Source organism: Carcharodon carcharias, chromosome 6 (assembly GCF_017639515.1).
Source record: "Carcharodon carcharias isolate sCarCar2 chromosome 6, sCarCar2.pri, whole genome shotgun sequence".
In the NCBI taxonomy this organism is placed as follows: Eukaryota; Metazoa; Chordata; class Chondrichthyes; order Lamniformes; family Lamnidae; genus Carcharodon; species Carcharodon carcharias.
The window spans coordinates 152,625,308-152,639,369 of record NC_054472.1 but is presented as its reverse complement, the minus strand read 5'-3'; the positions used below and the strand labels follow the sequence as shown (position 1 = coordinate 152,639,369).

General features: G+C 40.6%; 1 protein-coding gene across 1 annotated transcript in view; it reads right to left on the bottom strand.

The window, feature by feature from the left end:
- The window catches only part of zc3h3 (zinc finger CCCH-type containing 3), a 297,424-nt gene that overhangs the window by 23,902 nt on the left and 259,460 nt on the right, over window positions 1-14,062 (bottom strand). The window lies entirely within an intron of this gene.

Below are 14,062 nucleotides of genomic sequence, written 5' to 3'. Positions count from 1 at the left end.
AGATAAAGATCCGCTCACATCTGCCATTCCCAAATTTCCTGTCTTCCTCTGAATGGGGTGTATTCTGGTTCTATCCCATTCTTCCCCCCAACACTTAGGCTACAGATTAGTCTGGCCATAGAATTTCAGCCCTCTTAGACACCACAATAACTTTTTCCTCAGTCACTGCTGAGTGTTTGATTGAGAGGTTTCACAAATTATAAAGTAAGTTAAAGCTGCTATATCAAATCATTCGCTCATAAAACTAAATCTGGCTTGTCCAGTGTTTCAAGTAGGGGCAGCGACATTTCAATTTTTCCCCACTCAAGCAGCCGGTGAACAAATTTTAGAAAGATAGGTTTGGCACACCATTAAACATGAATTCCAAAAAAAAAGTGGAGGACTGAAAAGAAACAGCTTGCTAAGCAAAATAAAAGTCGAAGCAATAAACTGGTCATTTTAAAAACTGAGTAATAAGTAAAGATGACAACTAGAGTGTGAGAAGGGGAGTGTGTGTGGGTCCGGCTCATTCCCAGGCTCAGAGTGCTCACTCGCTCACCCTGTGGGGGTGACGGTGGATGAGAACCCTGAGACTGAGAGTGAGCCAGACACGTAGGTGGGACCCCCACCCTCACCGGGGCCTCGCTCCTGCTAACACCCACCCCCCGGACCTGCTCCCACTCCAGCTCTCCACTGGGCTCGTCTCAGGCTCAGACTCCCTCAGGCCCCAGTTCCCTCCCTCCATCTCACCCCTGTACTGACTGCCATCCTCTGAGATCTGGAGGCAGAGAATTGAAACTGAAAAACTTATCTTTCTCATGCTTGCTGCTCATCCAATCACAGGCTGGTTCCTTTCTGCGTTTGCTTGATAGGCTCACTACAGTAAATGCAGGGAGAAACAAGTCTGTGATTGGATAAGCAGCATATTCTTGGAGCTTTCACATGTGGTAACAAGACTACTAGGCATTTGATTCACTGTGGTTTTAAAACAACGCATGATTTTAAAGTTGCAATATTGGTAAAAGGAAGGCATTTTTGTTCTGATATGCTGATCTGTTTTCAAGAAGCCTCAGCAAAAGGCACATTTGTAATCTCATGCACATGTTCCAACATAGTTGAATACAATAAGACAGAATCTGTAAAGCTGTTTTAATATTCCACAAGAACTGTTGGAAGTGGCAGCAATGATGGAGTAAACTTGCCATGAATCATAATACAAGCTAAGGGGAAGGCTGCAGCTGGGATTCTAACTCTGCTCGTCTAGCAATAATTACAGCTGGGAGGGGTTAAAATTTGAAGATTCAGTTACAACCCACTGTGTTCCTGACAGCTATAACTTTTATAACAGCGACTCATTGATGAAGCCCTCGCTAAAGTCAGGAAGGGACCCACTTAATCTTTATTGTCATCGATGCTGTTATATAGGGCAGAATTTTACGGTGGCGGGATTTTATGGTCCTGCCGCAGTCAACGGGCTTTTGAATGGCTTGCAGCATTTTACGGCCCCACCCCCGCTGTGATGGGCCGTAAAATTCCAGTCATAATCTTTACTTCAAGGCAGGAGGATTCCTGCACCATCTACACCATTAGACTTACAAAGCAAAAGAATATGGCAGCCTTGCATAGCATGCTATTTAGGTAATGATGCCCAGTGTGTGATAGGAAGGGACAGAGTGTAAAAAGGACAGTATCAAATTGAAAGAAAAAACATACAATGTGCAAAGATTAGTGGTAAACCAGAGGATTGGGAAAGTTTTAAAAAACAACAAAAGAGGACCAAAAAATAATAGAGGGAGAAAAGAAACTTTGAGGGTAAACTAGCAAGTAATATAAAAATGGACAGTAAGAGATTCTTTAAATGTATAAAAAGGAAGAGAGAGGCCAAAGTGAACATCGGCCCCTTAGAGCATAAGGCTGCAGAAATAATAATGGGGAACCAGGAAATGGCAGAGAAGTTGAATAAATACTTTGCTTCAGTCTTCACAGTAGAAGATACTAATAGCATTCCAAAAATACTAAATAATCAAAGGGCAAAAGCAGGGGGGGGGGGGGGGGGGGGTGGCGGTGCAGTGCTGCAGGGTTGGGGGAGGAAATAAATACAATAACTATCACTAGAGCAAAGGTACTAGGGAAACTGACGGGGCTAAAAGCTGATAAGTCCCCTACACCTGAGGGGTTGCATCCTAGGATATTATAAAAAAAATAGCTACAGAGATAGTGGATGCACTGGTAGTAACCTTCCAAGAATCCTTAGATTCTGGAAAAGTCCCAGAGGATTGGAGAATGGCCAATGTAAAACCCTTATTCAAAAAGGGAGGAAGACAAAAAACAGGTAACTATAGGCCAGTTAGCTTAACATCTATCATTGGGAAAATGTTGGAGTCTATTATAAACGATGCAATAGCAGAGCATTTAGAAATGCATAACATAATCAAGCAGAGTTAGCATGGCCTCATGAAGGGGAAATCATGCCTAACAAAGTTATTAGAATTCTGTGAAGAGGTAACAAGCAGGATAGATAAAGGGGAACCAGTAGATGTAATATATTTGGATTTCCAAAAGGTGTTCAATAAGGTACAGCACATAAAGCTACTTAAAATAAGAGCCCATGGTGTTAGGGTTAGTATATTAGCATGGATAAAGGATTGGCTAACTAATAGAAGACAGAGTTGGGATAAAGGGGGCATTTTTGGGATGGCAACCTCTAATTAGTGGAGTGCCACAGGGATCAGTGCTGGGGTCTCAATTATTTACAATATATATTAATGATTTAGATGAGGGAAGTGAATGTACTATCGCCACCTTTGCAGATGACACAAAAATAGGTGGGAAGGCAAGTGGTGAGGATGATACAGGAAGTCTACAGAGGGATATAGACAGGTTAAGTGAGTAGGCAAAAATTTGGCAGATGGAATATAATGTGGGAAAATATGAGGTTATGCACTTTGGCAGTAAGAGTAGAGGAACTGAATATTATTTAAATGGAGAAAGACTGCAGAAGGCTGCAGCACAGAGGGATTTGGGAGTCCTTGTGCATGAATCCCAAAAAGCTAACATAAAAGTTCAACAGGTAATAGGGAAGGCAAATTGAATGTTGGCCTTTATTTCAAAGAGAATGGAGTGTACAAGTAAGGAAGTCTTGCTAAAATTATACAAGGCACTAGTTAGACCACACCTAGAATACTGTGAACAGTTTTGGTCCCCTTAGCTAAGGCAAGATATACTGGCATTGGAGGCAGTCCAGGGAAGGTTCACTAGGTTGATCCCAGGTATAGAGGGATTTTCTTATGAGGAGAGGTTGAGTAGGTTGGCCCTGTACTCACTGAAGTTTAGAAAAATGAGAGGCGACCTTATTGAAACATAAGATTCTTAGGGGGCTTGACAGGATAGATGCCAAGAGGTTGTTCCCCCTTGTGGGAGAGTTTAGGACCAGAAAGCATAATCTCAGAGTAAGGGGGCGCCCATTTAAGACAGTGATGAGGAGAAATTTCTTCTCTCAGATGATAGTGAATCTGTGGAATTCTTTACCGCAGAAGGCTGTAGAGGTTGTGTTGTTAAGTATATTCAAGGCTGAGATAGACAGATTTTTAATCAGTAAGGGAATCAAGGGTTATGAGGAAAAGGCAGGAAAGTTGAGTTGAGGATGATCAGATCAGCCATGATCTCCTTGAATGGCAGAGCAGACTCAACAGGTCGAATAGCCTACTTCTGCTCCTACGTCTTATGGTCTTACAGCTTGGCAGCAGAACCACAGTTGGAAGTGCTGACTAACCTGAAGAGGTCAAGTTAAGTTTATAAAAATCACTTTCCTCAGAATCTCTTCTGAGTCACCAAGTGTAGGAGTACTCCCTTAGGCTTATGCAAGAAATCCTTGGGCCTTCCCTAGTCTCTGCTTCATTTATTGCCAGGCATTTACAACACTCAAAAAATATCAAGTGGCTGGGCATTAGTTTTTTTTTCTACCAGAACTTTCCTATAGGTTCCATTTCTATCTTAAAGCAAATTAAAGACAAATGTATATTAAGGGAAACAAATATATCCCCCATGCAAATATTCTTTCACGTTAGTCTTGAAGCATTTAAAAAAACATATTTAACCGGATATAATTCATGAGGAAGCTTGTTTACAACATAGATCAACCAGAGCTATTCAAGTGTTACAGATACATACAGATGTATCTTCCATAAAGCAACAAAATTTTAATGGACTGAAAGCTTTACTTCCCTTTAGCAGACATCACCACTAAAATTAGTTATCTACTGACATTGAGTGATCAGTTCTTGAGGATATATTTGTACTTTTTTTAAAAAAACTAAGATTAAAGGTAGGGGAAAATAACAATAATGGGGCATTTATGTGGAAAATTGCTCTTTTCCTCACTTTTAAGTAAGTGGCTCTGCAGGGTTAGCATTATGACTTGATGTCAATGTTTTCTCTGAAGGGACTCGTGTTTATCCACCAATCTCTGGCAAATAGATAGTGGCTTGGAAAGTCAAATGGAAGCATTCTTTACACATACCAGGTGCTGGAAAGCACTCAAGCTAGCAATAGCCAGTATCTTTCTCCATTCAGTCTACATAAAGTTCTCATCCAGTAAATTTCCATTATGCTTGAAAAAGGAACTTATCAACATTTGCATAATAATGAGATGTTATACTGAATGTTGCTCATTGGACTGACTGTCACTATAGCTTGAATTGATGTGACAAAAGGGAACAACTGTATGACACAAACATGCAAATATGTAAGGCTGAATGAGAGAGAAAACCAGAAACGGAATTCTTAAGTGAACACATACAAAACCAGATTAAAATGATAACATGCCCTGGCAGAGTGACCAACCTAGATCAGCTATCCATCACAGGATTAAAAAAAACTTGTCACATCAAAATAAGGGAGAGATTTTACAAAGTTACATTCAATGTCATACAACTTCCTAATGAATCTCAATAAGAAGGAGTAGGTGCATTCATTCTATGCCAATCCACACTGCTGTCATTAGTTCAAGGGAAGACACAATCGATAAATGCTAGGAGATCAAAGCTATTAGCTATACTTATGGTTGCTTATCCCAGTGAAGCAATCAAGCGCAGGACCTGCAGAATGATAGAATGAGGTCCATGATGCCACCAGGGTTTTGGTGGAAGAAATTAGTCTCTTGAGTGTAGTATGGTAGTGGTTAAATTACTAGATTGGTAATCCAGAAGTGTGGACTAACAATTTTGAGAATGTGAGTTCAAGCACACCAAGGCAGCTTGAGAATTTAAATTCTGTTTTTTAAAAAATCTGGAAATTAAAATCTAGTACCAGTAAAAATGACCAAGGAGCAGTTGTATTGTTGTAAAAACCCAACTTTGTCACAAATACCTTTGAGGGAAGGAAATTTTTTCATCCATACCTAGCCTGACCTATGTGTGATTCCAACCCCCACACCAACATTACTCTCTTAAAACCATCCCCTGCAGTGACTTAACAGGCCAATGAGTTGCATAAAATCACAACGTTGAAATGGCCCTTCTCAAGGCAATTAGGAATGGGACTAAATTCCAGCCTTGTCAGTGATCTGACAAGGAAGAATAATGGAGATTGTTGGATGTCTGAGCCTAAGTAAAATTCAGGATTTAGCTGGCAAACTGAGCTTTATTTGTGTGGTTTATGATGTTGCCTGCACCCCTATTTTGCAGTATTTCTATTGTAATACCAACTTGAATTTCTAAGGAAAGAAAAGTCCCTGATGAAATAAAATCAGAATTGGAAGCCTCGTTACTAACATTATGAAACAAACTGATTTATCTTCAATGCAAGCCTCACTCAGCATCAACACAATTTCTTAATGTGCACAACGCACAATCAATTACTCAGCTTTAATAGCAGCGGCATAAAAACAGCAGTCACTTTATTAGGCTGTTTGTGTCCTGCACTGCGAACAAACTGCTACTGTAATTAAGGCTCCCTTTAAAAACTGCTGCCTTTCGCATTTTTTTAAATGATCTTTTGGCTTTAGATCGTACTAGGACCTTGTCTCTCTGCCATTACAGTCTTGGGATTAAATACAAACATTCATTAGGTTTACATATCTCTCCAAGGTACTCCTCAGCCAAGTTAGTACTGGGCATTGCAATGATTTACTGTTTTCAGGTCCTGAGTATCAGCACTTGGCCCTGCCAGGCTAAGTAAGTACAGCATGGTTTCTACTGCTATACCTCAATAATGAGTCTCAGCTTCAACCTCAAAACAGCTCCCTCTATTGTAGCAGTGCAACATTTTGTTTATTTCCCACACCAACCATCTCACGGCCTCTCAGTGAAACTGCCAATTTTGTGCAAAATTGGCAGCAGTTTTTTAAAAATCTTTTTGTTGTGAGCTCATGCCCATTAGGAACACGATTAAGTTTACCTAACTCATTTCACTTAGGTCCCTGTGGCCAATAGTCAGATGAAAGATTAGTTAGAATGCATGTTCCAGACTGAAAGACAACTACTTAATTGATTGTGAAAACTAATTTAAATACTTATTATTTGGGCCCAAATGTTTGCTATAGAAACGTTAACGATGGAAATTCACAATGAAGATTCAAAAACACACAAATTTAGCTTGTTAACCTACAGGTTGCTGGAAGCAGTAAAACCACTACAAAAATGCATGAAGGAGAAGAAATTGCTCAGCGCATTGGGAGCAGAGGCCAGAGTTCAAGGTGTTCATTAGCGGCATTAAAGAAGAAAAAAAATCACAAATTCTATTTGTTGAGTTAATATACTAAAATTTATGCTGGTATTTTAACATATATACTTCAGTAAGTGGACTGGGTGAATTAGGATACTCAATAAATACAAAAAATAACAGCGCATATGCTTGATCAAAACATGAACTACATGCAAAATATTACCATTCTTAGTCTCGAGCCTTCACCTCGTTGAATTTTTAAATTGCTTGACCTCACATTGATGCCTCCAACCCATAGCATTACATGCAGGAAGAGTTCAGAGGTCATGGAACTGAGTTATTGGGCATCAGTAGCTGCACCACCGTTGAAGAAATGCCTTTTTTAAAAGTGACTTGTGGCAAAAAAAGGCCTAATTTGTAGATCAGAAATTGGAGGTCAAAGTGGAGGAGGACCTACAAGGACAAAGATGGAGGAAAAGGCCAATGGAGATTGTAGAGTATTTTTTTGCTTCCTTCCTTTTAAATGCCAGTTGCAAAAAGCATCAAGTGTATGGAGCCCTGCTGATGCCTTCACATGCATTTAGGGCCTTGCCCCTAATTAACATGGGAATAGGGCCTGAATGAACTTTGTGCATAAAATTTATGCATATTCAGCACTATGGGATGCTCAGCACAGTAGAGATTATCCTGGGTCTGTGCCTTGCGCACCATGAATATTGGAAAATCTAGTAGGTTAGAAAGGAACCTTTGTGATTTTAGGGAGGCAATGGCATAGTGGTATTGTCACTGGACTAGTATTCCAGAGACCAGGGACCCGAGTTTGAATCCCACCATGGCAGATGGTGAAATTTGAATTCAATAAAAATTTGGAATTAAAAGTCTGATGAGGACCATTGCCAATTGTTGCAAAAACACATCTGGTTCACGAATGTCCTTTAGGGAAGGAAATCTGCCACCCTTACCTGGTCTGGCCTACATGTGGCTCCAGAACCACAGCAATGCGGTTGACTCTTAACTGCCCTCTGAACAAGGGCAATAAATGTTGGCCTAGCCAGCTATGCCCACATCCCATGAATGAATAAAAAAAAATTCTTCTACTAAAATTAATGGAGGAAAATCAGGTGTACAGACGTACATTACAACCAGTCTAACTTTTGAGCATCTACTATTCTCAAGAGATACAGATCTAAGAAAATCTCCTTTAGGTACTTAGCAGATTTCAGCACCCAATAATGACAGGCACCCAACACAAAGTGAAGCAGTGATTTCATCATCATGGACTTCGTTATTGCTCCCAATGATACATAGGCAGAGACAAATGTAGAACCACTTCAGAGTGAGTACTGGCGTCCAACATTTAAAACAAAAACACACAACTGGGTAACATCATGAAAGCTGTGACATTGGTAATGTGTATCTGCATCAAAAATAAACACTACCACCATATAAGGACAATGCAATTCAGGAAACTGAATAATTTGCTTGCTATGAACGATAAAGGCTGAAAAGGACATTACAATTTGTTGAATACATTTCAAAATTAACTGAATTAAAAACAAACTATTTCCTTTCAGGGCCTGTAATACTCAAAGAAATCTTCAGGATCCTCACCTGGAGATGGGGGCAAGAGCAAAACATAGATAAGGTGACCTCAACATGACTTTTCTAACTCAGAGGTTCTCAGGATTTTTGGTTGAAGAATCTCTTTTCAAATGAATCGGAATCACAGATCCTTATCTGAATGATGATACTTGTAATATGGATAAAAGCACAAAACTGCGGATACTGGAAATTCGAAACAAAACTCAGCAGGTCTGACAGCATCTGCGGAGAAGAACACAGTTAACGTTTCGAGTCCGTATGACTCTTCACTAGAACTAAGGAAAAATAGAAAAGAGGTGAAATGTAAGCTGGTTTAAGGAAGGGTGGGACAGGTAGAGCTGGATAGAGGGCCAGTAATAGGTGGAGATGGCCAAAAGATGTCATAGACAAAAGGACAAAGAGGTGTTGACGGTGGTGATATTAGCTAAGAAACGTGCTAATGGTGACATTAAGGGTAGAAAGCAGGACGAGCAAGGTACAGATAGCCCTAGTGGGGTGGGGTGGGGGGAAGAGATCGAAATAGGCTAAAAGGTAGAGATAAAACAATGGATGGAAATGTATTTAAAAATAATGGAAATAGATGGGAAAAGAAAATATATACATTATTGGAAAAGGGGGATCAGAAAGGGGGTGGGGATGGAGGAGAGTGTTCATGATCTAAAGTTGTTGAACTCAATATTCAGTCTGGAAGGCTGTAAAGTGCCTAATCAGAAGATGAGGTGCTGTTCCTCCAGTTTGCATGGAGCTTCACTGGAACATTGCAGCAGGCCAAGGATGGACATGTGGGCATGAGAGCAGGGTGGTGTGTTGAAATGGCGAGCAACAGGGAGGTCTGGGTCAAGCTTGCAGACAGACCGAAGGTGTTCTGCAAAGCGCAGATAGACCAAAGGTGTTCTGCAAAGCGCACAGACCGAAGGTGTTCTGCAAAGCGCACAGACCGAAGGTGTTCTGCAAAGCGCACAGACCGAAGGTGTTCTGCAAAGCGCACAGACCGAAGGTGTTCTGCAAAGCGCACAGACCGAAGGTGTTCTGCAAAGCGCACAGACCGAAGGTGTTCTGCAAAGCGCACAGACCGAAGGTTTTCTGCAAAGCGCACAGACCGAAGGTGTTCTGCAAAGCGGTCACCTAGTCTGCATTTGGTCTCTCCAATGTCGAGGAAACAGCATTGAGAACAGCGAATGCAGTAGACTAAATTGAGGGAAGTGCAAGTGAAATGCTGCTTCACTTGAAAGGAGTGTTTGGGCCGTTGGACAGTGAGGAGAGGGGAAGTAAAGGGGCAGGTGTTGCATCTCCTGCGGTTACATGGGAAGGTGCAGTGGGAGGGGGTTGAGGTGTAAGGGGTGATGGAGGAGTGGACCAGGGTGTCCCTGAGGGAACGATCCCTGCAGAATGCTGCCCGGGGGGGGGGGGGGGGGGGAAGATGTGTTTGGTGGTGGCATCATGCTGGAGTTGACAGAAATGGCGGAGGATGATCCTTTGAATGCAGAGGCTGGTGGTGCTTGTAATATGGAAGTGCTGCATGTAAAATGCACATTAATCAACAATGCTTTTAAGAAAACATTTTCTTATATAGACAGGAAGATGGGTGTGCCTACTTTCCACTCCAGAGTCTGCGTATTTTTGACAGTAGCGTGGAGAGAGCAGAATCCTAGAGAGAATATAAGATGGAAAAAACACTGGAGTAGGGAAGAACAGAAGCAAGGGGGAATCATACCACAGTGAGCACAGAAGCCCATAGAGGGCACTAGAGAAGCAGGGGGACAGTAGGAGCATGGTGAAGCACAGCTTACCTCTGGCTGCCATTCACTCATTTATTCTTGATTACAATCCCCTTGGTAGTCACCCACCCATGGGCAGCCTTGCGTCACGGATCCTGGAAGGTCTCTGCAGACCCCAATTTGAGAACACTGTTCTAAGTCAGTCAAGATTTGAGCCAGGCAAAACAGCACCTAGCCCAAGGAGCTTTTCAGGACTGTCCAGGCAGCCTGGCTCATTAATGGGACTACAGCTGTAGATCTTTCACTTGAAGCTGTTGATCTTCCCACTCATTTCTAGATACTCTAAGTGAACAAAAGTTTGGGAGTTCTGATGAAAAGTCATCAACCTGAAATGTTAACACTGTTTCACTCTCCACACATGCTGTCAGACCTGCTAAGTATTTCCAGCATTTCCTGTGTTCACAATAGTTAGGGTGATCCTAATAGTTCAAGCAAAAATTTATTTTTTGGCCTTTGGTGGTTGCATCATAAAGTACTCAGGTACAAATGTACATGATATATTATATAAATGCAAGTTCTTTTTGAGCCAAACTGCAGGTGTAGTACAGCATAGTACTTTACTCCATTACTGTCTCCTCCAGTCCACACCCAGCAAGTGTGGAGAAACTTAATAATTCCATTGTAATTACATTCCCACAGATGCACAACTTAGCTGGCAGTAACTTGGCATTCTTTCTCAAAGTGTCCATACAATTAGACAGCGTGGGAGATGATCATGTCACATGGTTGCAGTAAGGCCAAGTTCTATTTCTGGGGTAATGAATGCAGAGCTCCATATTCTGTCTAAGCCACCCCATACATCACCAGAGAGTGACAGAGATAGTCAGCACTTGCTGACTAGGTGTTCTGCTTTTCCAGCCATGCCTTACCTTGGCTGACATATGAAGATTAAGTGGGTAAACCATATTGTGGTTTAGAAGTTCGCTGGAGTCTATCCATGGCCATATGGTACTCTTGGCCCCAAGTATGAATTGCAGATAGGTATAGATTAAAAAGGAGCCCTCATAATATATTTTCTCAGACTCAAGACTGTAGTCACACTTGCATCAGGAAGATTATGCTGAGGAAAGTAACATGGATTTGTAAGAACAAAAAATAAAAATGAAACTGATATAATAGTTTTGATATTATGCTAGTTAGCTCAGTTGGCTGGACAGCTGGTTTGCAATACAACAGCATGGGTTCAATTCCCATATCGGCTGAGATCATTCATGAAGGCCCTGCCTTCTCAACCTTGCCCCTCGCCAGAGATGTGGGGACACTCAGGTAAAACTCACCACCAGTTGTTTTTCTCTAATGAGAGAGCAGCCTATGGTCCTCTGGGACTATAGCAACTTTCACTTTTCACAGGATAGCGATAAATCCTGAACACACTGATGCAAAATTCCTTTCAACATTATTTTAATGGAGATGTTAACCAGCTTGTTTCAAACAGGTTAACATTTTAAAAAAAGTACAGAGGAAGGATTTTCATACAAGTTCACTCAATGGACATCAGCTAGTAACCAGGGTGGAATTTCAAGCCCACGAAATATTAACAGTGGGAATGGCATGTAACTAGACTATACTGAAGCATCAGTTGTGCCATGAACTCAAATATTCAGAACACGTTTTACAACCCACCACCCTGAAGGTTGGATTTAACATTCATTTTTTATCCCTTTGTCTACTATAAATTGCTTTCGTTAAGCTGTATCGATATTTTCCCAAGGCTTTCGGCCTCTTTAAAATATATTCAGACTGCCCTGACACTTTCTTAGGAGATGGATATAAACAAACTTTATTTGGGACATAACTGGCTCTGGCATTGATTCATGACTTTTTCACTAATTTATGTAAAAAAACCGTGGAGTCTATTTAACAGCTCTCTGCCCTTAATAAAATACCCATACATCAACCAAATGCAAAGCGATCACCAAGTTCAGCATAATTATCTGTAGTTAACCCTTGCAGAGTCCAAACGACTTGCAGCTGAAGACTGACAAATTTGGATGGTATTATGCCATAAAATTGTTTAACACTTGTAAGTTTACATTTCTGATAAGCCATAGTACAATTCTTATTGGTTAAACCTCTTAACCTCTTACCTTGGTGTACATCTTGTTTTTTACCATTTTTTTTAAAGTGTGCTTCACACTCAGTATGCTTCCACATATCCCAGCACTTCTCTGCAACAAGAATGCCTAAGCTGGGGGTTTGGGGTTGGATGGGAGGATTGCCATGGAGTGGGGAAAAGAGAAATATCACAGTTGAGCCTGACTCTGGCCCATCTTTTGTGAGTCACATTAAAGTCTCTGGACTGTAATTTGGGGCTGAAACCAGTTCAACTCCCCTTCCCAGCCCAGGGACTCCTCTTTTCACATTCCTTCTTCCCCAGCAACATTCTGCTAAGAGATTAGCAAACTCAGCATAGAATGGAGATCAAATGTGGTTTGCGTACCTCATTACTGCACTGAGTTACTGAGTTATGAGCTGGCTATTCACTTTAATGTTTACATTGCATTTGGGCAGTCTCAAGTTAGATCTTCAGATTCAAGCACTTCCAGTTCATGTGTAGCTCTATTAAGGGAGATAACTGGGTAATCGGTTTAGATAGTAATCTATTTCCTTGAAGTAATACACTCACCTTAAAAAAGTATTATTAAAAACTGTCTCAAACGATAGATACTTTAAGTCTAAATTGAATTTTTAATGTTAGGCTGCTTCACACGGCATTATGATGCAGCTTTTCATTAAATAATATAGTCAATTCTCCTAAAACTACTAGAAGATTAAAGAATAAACGTGCATATTTTAAAACATCTTAAAGCATTTACAGCTTATGCTAAAGAGCATTACTTATGTAGGAAAATACAGCAAGTCAATTTTCACACAAGTTCCTGTAAATAACAAATGAATCTATTTTTATAATAGCTGAGGGAGAAATGTTGCTGGGGCACTGAACTACTTTGAAGCTCAGTGCTAGTTATCTGGACAAACAATTTTTTTTCATACATCAATAAAGACAAATGAGTTTTTAAAATTTGGCTGAGGGAGGAATGTTGGCTTGGACTTCAAAAGAACTTCCTACAATTCTGCAGGTATAGGATCTTTATGTCCATTGAACCACCAAAATAGATAGGGAGGATCTTGACATTTCATTTGAAGGATGGCACCTCCAATAACAGAACTCACTCAGTACTAAACTGGAATTTTATAAAGCAGCTATTCTTAAGTCAGGATCTCCTTTCGAAGAGGTGGCTCTCCCTACATTCCCCCCAAAATAATCAGACACCTTTAAAAGAAAATAAAAATTATACCAAAATAGTTTCCTTATTTTGTTTCATTTTCAATAGTTTAATTAAATATTTGAATCTATTGGAAAGAGTTAGTCAAGCTGAACGAGTAAGGGGACAGAATTAGTTTAAATGACATATTTGTTGAAGCACACTAGGTTAATTACTAGGTTTGTGACGATGTTAATTCAACTCTCTTGGACTGCTGTGCTCAACATTTTGCAAAATGCTAAAATGTCTGTCTACAGGAAGACAAAATGATACAATAGGCAAGGTAAGAATGCTGCCTCAATGGCATTTTCTATCGCAACTTAAAAAGTTAGGATTCAGGACGTACAGATGTCTTAGTGCAGGGATACCCATGTAGGTGCATATGTTAAGTTTAAGCCCATATCCCAGTAATATGCATGTATTTTAAGCTGTTAATATATCAGATATCGTTGTTTGAGTTAAGATTTATCCAAAGAGGTAACAATGCTAAAAACAGCCATTCCAAAACCTCAAGCCCCACAAAACCAGGCGATGCAGACACAACTGACCAAATGGCCTCCTTCTGTGCTGTAACAATTCTGTGATTCTGAGAAAACTCAAACAGGGCAAACCAGAAAGTAAACAAAAATAGTATAGAGTTGCCGAGGCTTCAAGGATCAGATCACCTGCACTCAAGGGGAGCATGATGGTCTTGAGCTGTAAAATGGACTCCCTTGGCTTAGCACATAAACAGCGCAGTGTTAGGCTATATTCTTGGGAAAGGTAAAAGAACGC